Below are 10901 nucleotides of genomic sequence, written 5' to 3'. Positions count from 1 at the left end.
TGAGAGTCGGTCGATGATACACATGACTAAATAAAATTAAAGTGAAAAAATAAATGTAACCGGCTTAGCTCAGCTGTTAGAGCATGGGTTCGATTCCTACCGACGCCGTTTATTAATTTTTATATCATTCTCACTCAAGCCCATTGGGCCTTTTATTTTATGTTTGTCTACTCCTACGGCGTTTATTAGTAGTATTTTTATATCATTCTCACTCAAGGCCCATTGGGCCTTTATGTTTGTCTACTCCTCAGCTCGAAGCCCATTGGGCCAGGTATGTTTATTTTTGTCACATGTCAACGTAATTAATATCTCCGACGATGAAGCCTATTTTAGATAGTAGAATGAGCTCTTTAGTTAAAAAAACATGATACTCCCTCGGTCCCATTTTAGGAGTCCCGGTTGAATTCAGCACGGGTTTTAAGAAATGTAAAGAAAAATTGATGAAAAAAGATAGTGGAATGTGAGTCCTACTTTTACATATTAGTTTTATAATAAAAATGTGAGTGGAAATATGTGAATGGAATGTGGGCCTATTACCAATTATGGAATATTTCAACCGTGACTCCTAAAGTGGAACACCCCAAAATGGTAAACCGGGACTCCTAAAGTGTGACAGAGGGAGTAGTACTTATTTTGTTGGTTAATATTTGGTCGGGGCTATTATTGTTCTAAATATTTTTAATCATGTGACAGAATAAAGTTAATAAATAGTTAATTTCAACATTTTAGTACATCATATATTCGTTAACGTAAGAATATAGAAGAATGTAAACCAAACATGCGAGCGTTGTTGGCTATAAAACATCTTCGTTGGCTTCCGAAGCATCTTCGTTGGTCATGATCGATTCTTTTGCCAAGTCACTATTTTTAATTATTGGATCTTTCAATGAAAACACTAATGTTATACCAAAACTACTTTCATGCTATAAATATAGGGTTTCATTTCTTGTATGCAATAATTTAGGTTCAATTATAGTGTCCTTTTATTCTTGAATAACCTTTTTAAAAAAAATTCAAGTTCATAGGAACATTTGCAGCCTCTCACAAGCACATTACAAAAACCAAGCATAACATATTTAAATATGTTTAGTTATTATGACAATAGTTCTTCTATTAAATAAGAGTTAGGTTTGATGGAATGAAGTACACATACAATGTGTCTTATTTGATGGCTGTCCCATGTTAGGTACAAAAAGGAAAAAGTTCTAATTATTCTAATTAAGATTTTTCTATAATAATTGAACCCCTTTTGAGTACAAAACAAGTTTAACCTAAAATGAGGACCACCCTAATTATTGGCATAATTATATAGCCACTCCCTAAAAGTTGAGGTCCCTTCCAAATTTCATTTTCTCACAAAACTCACATGAAAATAAAAAGTCTGAAACTTGCATTCCTCATAAAAAAGTGAACATAATAGTAAGTGTTACCTAAAACAAATGTACCTCATTATCATCCTTAATCGAAGATTAGTATGCACTTACACAAAATGATGTTACAAAACTAACACCATAAATATTAAATAGCTACATTCAATTTCCAGTCTGCTCTACCTTTCTGATATGATCATCTTTCAGGCAGAGCCGAGACTCGCCACAAACACGAAGCGCCATCTCATCATCGTTAATCGTTCAATTCTAACAGCCTCAAGCCATTGACAATACAACAAGAAACATAGGAAAAAATAAGTAAGGGGGCAGAGATCTTCTCTTGCATCTGATTTTCTACTATTCTCTCAAGAATTGGTAAAAGAAAATGCCACCCTACAAATTCACAAACTGGAGGCCTCATGTCCATGTAAGCTTCACAACTTACCTCCTCTCTCTTATTTATATCTTCTTCGAAAACCTTCCATGACTTTTCGACCCGAATCATATAGAGAAATGTTGCTCTGCAAGCATGACAGTGAGTTATTGGAGAAGGATCTAGAAACTTCTTTAGCAAAGGGAGAGAACAAAGACTCACCAAGAATGGTTTTCCCTTCGACTGTCAAAGTGTGAGAACGAATGGCGGGGCATCCTTCCTTGGCCCTGCTACAGAGCGATAGACGTAGACTTTGAGGGCATGGTCTTCTTCGCCTCCTTCCTCTCGTATCACCTCAACCTTGAGCCTTGGAGACTCACTCGCGAGCAGTTTGCAGCCTTTCATGGTCACACTGCACGCAGACATCCACAACGATCGCATCATCTCATACTTCTCTCGTCCAGAGAGAAGGGCAGCGTCTCCAAAGGGGCAATCTCTAATCTCGAGCTTCCTCAGCTTAGGACAGCCTTCCATGATACACTGCATCCCCCAATCACTACTTCCAGCAAAGGCAACAGACAGCGTCTCAAGATCCTTCGCGTACTTGCCAATGTACTCAAATGTCAGGTCAGTTAGAAGACCTGAAACTGAAAGCCTCTTGATTTTCGTGAAGGTTTTGACAACAGCACCAAAGGCCTCATCCATGGGTTCGTTCGTGAGATAATCTGGTTGGCCCGGGGTCATAATGCAGAGACGGAAGTGGGTGAAATTGGGGCAGTTCTGCACTATGGTCACAACAGCAGCATTAGTCATTCTCCTACAGAAGTAGAGAACATAGTGGAGTTTGGGGCATCCACGAGACACTGACAAGAAACCCAATTCTGTCACCCCATCACGATGATCCCGGTCATATGGATCAGCAGGGTAGACCCTTAGCTCCTCCAGTAAGGGACAGCTCAAACCAACAGCCTCAAGCCCCTTGTCTTCGACTGTATCAATCACCTACAAGTAAAGAGACATCAGACACATAACTACAGTTGAAGAGATTATTTTGAAGATGGAAGAAACTGCAATAATGTCGACTCACAGAGAAAACACGCCTGATAGAAAGAATGAGAATGGCAACAACAAATTTCAAATTATTTAGGACTCATGCAGTGTGTGTTTAGTTGATTTTATGATCAAGTTTCTCCATAATGAATGTTCGTAAAGTAGTAAAACGAAGTCTTACCCAAAGGCATCGTAAATTGTGGCAGTGGGCAAGAAACTTTGCAAATTCACCACTTTGGGGGGGCACAACCCTCAAGTTCAAGAAAGTCAGGCTGGCACAAGCTCCATAAAGAAGAGGGAGATATACGGAAGTTGCTTCCCACAATCCCAAAAGGACCTGGAGATTTCTACAATTACAAAATGCAGTTTCAATGTCTTCATATTGGCGAGGTGTGAGTTCTTGCAGGAAGGAGCCAGTGCCGAGCTCTGTTAGTCTAGGAGCGTGCACAAGCAGCCGTTGCAATTCATCCAAGGTAATGCTCTCGTTGACCTTCAGAACTCTGAACAGTTTGCACTGGCTAACAAGTCTCTCCAGGTCATCAAAGTTTACATCACCATTAAGACTAGAGAAGTTTAGTATTTCCAGCAAAGAAAAGTTTTCCGGGAAGCAACTCAACCAACCTCCACCGACATCCTCTGTTATACTGTCCTGTATGTTGATCTCAGTCAAGTTCCTGGAAACAGATGTACAAATTAAATCATATCCTTCATAAATGTTTACAAGGACTGCTTCACATTTCTAAATAATATAAAATCAAGCTGTAGATGAAATCATCTACGGCCTCCAGTTCCCAAGCGGAGCGAGATACATTGCGAGAAGCCAGGCTTTAGAAAGTAACTCACAAACTTAGTTATCGGTTTCTCTGAGTCATATAGTTTATTTCTCCCCAAAGCTAGCATGAATTGGGTTTTCTGTTCAACAGCCATATCATTTTTAGCTACTAATATGAATCTTCTATTTTAGTAATTCGAACTCAGAAAAATGTCTACAAGAACAATCTATGTATAGTATACTAACCGCATGCTTGCAACATAGTCAAGCATATCCTTTTTCAGTGCCATCTTATTGGCTTCCATTTACAAAAATATTCTCAATCTATGCTTATTCTTATTCATCGGTATCTTGGCAGTGCCTTTCTCTATTATGCCGAAAAATACATACTAGTAGTACTAAATTGCCTTTTGCATCAACTTAGCCAAGTAAATCAATTTTGGCCATGAATGTATCACTAAACAAAGTAGTTGATTTATCACTACGAATAAATTGCACTTAAACATGAAGAGGCAGACTTGCACCAAGGGCACATCATCAGTTCAATGCGAAGTAACAAGGAAAAACCATAACAAGATGGTCACCATAAAAAGAGACTGGGATAAATTTCCCTTTTACAAAAAGCATCTTCATTTAGTAATCAGCTAATATGCAAATGCAACTCATCCATAATGAAGCATACAAAGACAGCAAGCCATTTTCTTCATTCCTGATCGAGAAGCCATAGACGTTATTTACTGTACTTTAGAAATGAAATTAAATAGGACGCTACAAACACTAAAAATCCAAGTGCAATTAGTTAAATCATACGGAGTAGTTTATTTTTCTTCAATAAAAGCGACTCATCACAGAAAGTAAACAAATTATACAATATAGTTTTCGGAATCTTTGATGCTTCCAGAAAACAACAACTGGAGCTACTCATGTACGATTTGTGCAAGGGACAACGAAATAGACAGCAATCAACACATATACACACACACAAACGAACTAACTTTACAAAATACTAGAGGAAGTAAGCACCTACAATGACTGGCAATTTGCTTTGAGCCCATTTTCAGTGAATCCATCACAACTTGACAGAGATAAGGCCTTGAAGCTAGGGAATGACTTCGCCAAGAGCCCGAGACCCTCAATGGTGATGGTCATCCTCTCAAGCCTCAGCTCCTCCAAGAAAGGGTAAACTTTGGCAAACATAACCAACCAAGGATACACATTAGCACCCCAATCCAGTGGCAACATATTAAAATCCGAAATCTCGGCTTCCCCTTAAGCGTAACACTCTTAATTCTTCGGAACCTCCTAGCCACTATTTCTGGTGACACAGCATAGCAATTTCCTATAAAAAGCTTTGATCGTGTCCATCTCTCAGCGTTATACCCATCTTTGCGCACAAGCGAGATTGAGCTCCTGTCTTTATGCGAATCTACGAACGACAGTACTTTCTCCAACACTTCATCCGGAAATGGTGACTGAGGGTGGACTGGTCCATGAGAGTTGCCAGAGTTCGATGGCGAATCATCCCCTTTCTTCGGTTTTGGATCCATTTCACTTTCGGGGCACGGATCCAATTAGGCCTTAGCAAGATCTCACACCCCGCCTAAGCTGCACATCTTAAACAAGGAGACACAGAGAGAGAGGAATCAGCAACCATTGTATTAATATATGTTTCTAACTGTAAACAATCTTAAATTATAAAGAAAAATTGGGAGATTCATATGGGTGAGCAGCTAATCCAAGAATTTATGAAACTAATAAAATTCATAAAAGTAGGAAATCTTGAAAAAGAAAAATTCTTTCTTTCCAACCCAAAAAGAAAGGAGGGGAAAATAAAGCAAGTAAATAAACCACTAAAAGCAGTTCAACATACCAGCTTAAAAATCAAACCTTGAATTGAGATCAAGAAGTAATTACTCATCAAGAAACTCAAACTTGTTGCTTCAATTGTACCTTCCAACTGTATTCCCCAACACCCTTTTCTCAGAAAAATCCAAAAACTACTCCACCAAAGAGTTCAAACAAAAACAAAGGAAAAAATAGCAACAGAAATGTGAAATCAATCACAACATTCCCCTTCACAAACAACCACTACCCAATTCCCACAGCAGAACACAGAGATCCGTGAAGCAATATCCAAAAAATTCTCTAGATCCAGAGGCTTTTTTCCAGATAATTAAAAAAACACAAAAAGAATCCAAAATAGCACAGAATCCAAAATAGCAACATCAACAAGTGTGCAACAGTGATTGGATCAGACAATGAAGTGAAGGAGCTAAAAAAAGAAAAGCTGGAGAAAGAACTGTGTAGAGATTTTACCTCTCTGTGATTGAATGCTTGGATGAACCCAAGAGCCAAACAAAAGCTCAGATAACCCACTTGCATATTATTTTATTATTATTACATAAAAAAAATTTAAACAAATAATTACTGTTACTAGCTACGACAGCACAAAAAGGACCTAAAAAAGAAATGATTTTTCATATTTATAACGAAATAAGATGTGTATCCAATGCGAAATAATTACTATTTGCATTAAGCTCCCTAAACTTCCCTTATTCGTGTTTAGCACCCAAAGTTGCACTTTTTCGCGGTCACAGCCTTTTCTTCTCCGTTTGACCGTTTGACTGGACTTCAAACCCTATGAAAATTGAAAAAAGAAGGGATTTTGTCTAGGATAAAGACTTTTTTATTGTTTAGGAAAAAAACGTGAATTTTGGTTGAATTGTGGATAGTATTTGTCATGCAATGTTGAAAATCAGTTGAAAAAAATCATTTATTTTGAATTTATTTGGTGAAATTATTTGATATGACAGCCGAGATATCATATGTGTACATCGTCATTAGTTAGCTAAAAGTTATCGTATATTCCAAATAAAATGACGCTATTTAAAAAAAACGTCATTAATATGATATATATAGGTGACCTGATTTATTGTTATGGAGTGACTGCGAATGACTGTGAATAAATTCAAACTTTATGATTTTTTTTTCCGATATACTTTAAATTAAAAGCTAGTATCAAATTTGAGACGATTAGCCCTTTTATTTTTTTTTGAATAACCAGAAGAGGGCATCGCCCTAAAGTTCAAACACCGCCCCTACATTGGGCACATACGGCCATGGGTTATCCCCAGCCGGTCATTCAATAACAAATTCATCGTCTCAATCGGCGCCTCGTCAAACACCACTAGCCCAGACTGCATGTTCACACCCAAATTTGCCATAAAGTCTGCAACTTGATTGCTTTCCCTAAACACATGAGCAATCTTCACATTACACTCTCTTTGCATGATACCTTTTATACTTATAGCAAGTGATAAAGCACTGCGATCCGATTTCATGTCATTAAGCATATGAACAACTGCCATATTATCATTTTCCACAAGTATATTTCTAAGCTTTCGTTGCCACGCCAACTTAAGCCCATCATATGTTGCCCACAACTCAGTTTGCACTACTGAGCATGTTCCCAGGTGCCTTGTGTAACCCAACACCCACTCTCCAGCTGAATCACGCAATACCCCTCCTGAAGCCGCACGTTCAGAACCATATTTCACAGCCCCATCATAATTTAATTTACGCAGCCCATCCGGGGGAGCATGCCATTGTACCTGCTTCAACACCTTATTTCTCGATTTGGCTAGCTTTAGTTCATTACCATAGACCGATCTCGCTCAAGCTCTACATTGTGCAATTGTGGCGTAGGATGACACAATCTCTCCTTGGAACACTAGCTGATTTCTATTTTTCCATAACCTCCATCAAATCATACCGAAAAAAGTACTCCAGCATATCTCGCCAGCAATATCATAACATTTCAAATTATCCACCAACCAGTTATCAAAATTCATCGTAAGAAACTGATTTAATTTACCTCGAGGGACGACAGATTTCCACACTTTAATCGCATTTGGGCACCCTCAGAGAATGTGATTTAAATTCTCTTGGGCAGCCCCACAAGCGAGGCAAGCAGTAGGACATTTTAATAACAGTAGGACATTTTAATAAGACTTCGAAGGGAGATACCATTTTTTATTAATAATAATTAGGAGCAATTATTTGGCTACATGAATCTGAATAAAAGCCACCCAGCATAATTTGAATGAAAAATTATGGTGGATGTCATAGTGGCCAGTGAGAATTCTGACCAACGAAAATAAGATAATGATTTTACTAATTAAAAACGATTAAAAAATATAGAGAGGGGCCCTCGTTGTTATGTGGTTGGTTATATTGGTAAAACTAGGATGATAATTGATTTGAGCTTAAAGTTGAAAAACACTATTCACACCACCACAGTTATACATAGGACTCTGATAATACTTTTATCTTCTGGTAATAATAAAAGCTATATATATTTGTATTATTTAGGTATATTACATAGATGAAATAAATGGAACATGATCGAGATCAAATATTATTTCGTGGTATTTGTACAAGGTTTATCTTTTAAAAAGTTTATAAAAGGACTTAATTGTTATACTATAACATATGGTTCATCTTTCATTTCATTTTTATTTGTTTGAGAAATCGATATCTAAATTTCTCTGTCTCGTGGTATTTACATAAAATTCCTCTTTAAGAAAGTGTTTGGAAGGACTTAATTGAATACTTATATTTCATCTTTCGTTTCATTTTTTATATTTTCATAAATTTATCGAACGAATGATTCTTTCTTTTCATCTTAATTCTAATCCAATTAAGATATATAAATCATGTCAAGAATTAACGAAAAATGTGCAAAAGTTTCATTTGTCATTTTCAACTTATGAGTCTCTTCTTTTAACATATGATCTCACAACGAATGACAATTATTTTTACTTATGTGAATCATATTTCAATAACAACTTGATGGAGAGATCCACACACTCTTTTACTGTTATATCACGAATTACTCAAAATATTACTTAACAATATTTATGTCTCCAAATAGTATGCTAAATCAGAAGGTCAATTTTAATATTTTCGAAATTTACATATGAATAACTTATTAAAGAATATTATGTAGTAGCTAGAAATTAATGTTATTTATTTGAAAGCAATGATTGGGAGCCCATCATGGAAAACAAGTCCAACTGTCCAAGGAAACCGGTTTGCAGGATTTATCGCCCTCACATTGAAAAACATGATTAGTGGATCCTAATTAAATATTATGGTGCTCTACCTAAATATTCAAAAAAGCTTATTAAAAAAATATTGCAGAGTTGATAAAAAAAATTACAGTTGCCGAATTGCAGGAATTTTTGCAAGTTGTTTTAATTGCTTTATAGTTATTATTATTTCATACTGTCCTGATATGCTTTTAGTTTTCACTTTATAATTATGGGCATAATTATACATAAAGACTTGCTAATCTTTATTTTTATTTGGCCGAAGTTCTGTTAAAAAAATTGCAATTTGAAAAGAAAACATCCTAATAATCAAATGAAGCATAAAAAAGTTAACACACTTAAATTTTTAATAGTTTGGAAAGTCACCTTTCCTGATTTCTTCCTAATAATCAAATAAAGCACCTTTCCTGATTTCTTCAAAAACTAGTGGAATTAGGAATAATAGAGCTCATTTTCAAAATTAGTTGTTAGGTCTTAATCCAGATCTTGTTTTTTTATGGGAAGGCTAAGAACCATTAAATGCCTAATAATTTTGGTGGTTTTATGTGGAAGAAATGATTGGGAGTGTTAAGAATTAGGAAAGTTAGATAAAGATGGAGGAGATAATGTTGTGCAAGGCCAAGAACTCAGAAATGAATAGACATCACCACCACCATATTAAATGGCCCCCCTTTCCCCTTCCTCTTCCTCTTCCACTTCCACTTCTCTTTCTTTCAGAAATGAGAAGTGGATGGTAATGTGGAAAAAGTGAATCATCTATTTTTCTGGATGTGGATGGTAATGTGGATGGTAATTAAAAAAAAATTGAATTTGGATTTGGATGTGGATGGTAATGTGGAAAAAGTGGTGATATCCATCAGAAATGACAACCTAAAATGTGGTCTCCCCTGCTTTGAGAAGGAGCCCATGTTACCAGCAATCATCTATTTTTCTGTCTCCAATCCAACTTATCCAATTCCTTTTCTACATATCCTTTTCCTTTTTTTCCATTTCACTTTCTTAAACCTGTGGGGGTTTGCCACGTGGCACTCCTGGCCCATTTCCATTGTGGGCCTCCTACTTCAAATATTTAATCGGCCCATCATCAGACACAAATGTAGACGGAGCCAACGGCCCATGGATTCTCGACCCGACCGAAATATTAGGCCATCCACAACGCTGTTCCTATACCGTTCCTATACCGTTCCTTAAACCACTATTTGAGGGCCCCACTGTACTTTTTTACTCCATTCCTTAACTAAGGAACGGAACCTGCAACCCTCCGTTCCTTAACCGTTCCTTAAATTACTATTCATTCAATTTCATTTTTTTTATTTTCAACCCAATTCAATTTAAATAAACACACTTTATTAAAAAACAAACACATTTTATAAAAAAACACACAACATTAAAAAAAATTTAAACTTTTAGAAAAATAAAAAGCACACAATTAAAATCCTAAAAAAATAAAAAGCACACAATTAAAATCCTAAAAAAATAAAAGTACACAATTTTAATAATTTCATCCGCCAAAATTTGCCCAAATGTACTCAATTAGATCCTGTTGGAGTTGGATGTGGGCACTAGAGTCGCGTGTCATTTGTTCAAAAGGATCCATTAGTTTGATTAAATTTGGGAGAAGGAAAGCAGAGTTGATTTGAGATGAAAATTGGGGTGGAAATAGAGAGGAATAGATGTGTGTTTGTGATTGAAATGAGTATGAAATAGGAGTATTTATAGAGTAAATAAATAAAAAAAAAATAAAAAAAAATACAAAACGGATATAAAAAAACGGTCACATTACCGTTGCAAAAAAAAATTATTAAATTCGAATTTTTTTAAAAAAAATTGAATTATTGCGTCACCGGGACGAAGCCCACTCGCGGGGCAGCGAGTGGGCTTCACGCGTCGAATGGGAGGCCGCCACGTCGCCTCGGCGCGTGGCGGAACGTTTCGTTCCGCGTTCCTCCGGAACGGAACGCGGCACGGTATGGGAACGGCATGGGAACGGAATGGCGACGGAACGAGGCCTGCAACGCGTGCCGCTGCGGAACCGTTCCGCCGGAACGGCATAGGAACCGCAACGGCACAGCGTTGCGGGTGCCCTTAAAAATGAAGATGTTGCGGCGATAGAGGAGGCGGCAGACGATAGAGGAGGGGGGACGACGGCAGTGCAGGAGGAGTAGGGCTCGACTAGTGGAGGAACAACCGAACAAGTACATGAGTAGCCCAAATAAAAATCAAAG

The 10901-nt window shown here is 37.1% G+C and overlaps 1 pseudogene; it reads right to left on the bottom strand.

Annotated features, from left to right (window-relative positions):
• Positions 1-1426: 1426 nt before the first annotated feature.
• On the bottom strand, positions 1427-5875 carry LOC121777328 (annotated as a pseudogene).
• Positions 5876-10901: the final 5026 nt, after the last annotated feature.

The sequence above is a fragment of the Salvia splendens genome, chromosome 18, assembly GCF_004379255.2.
Source record: "Salvia splendens isolate huo1 chromosome 18, SspV2, whole genome shotgun sequence".
NCBI lineage: Eukaryota > Viridiplantae > Streptophyta > Magnoliopsida > Lamiales > Lamiaceae > Salvia > Salvia splendens.
The sequence above is the reverse complement of the archived record's forward strand: the minus strand, read 5'-3'. Positions and strand labels throughout refer to the sequence as shown.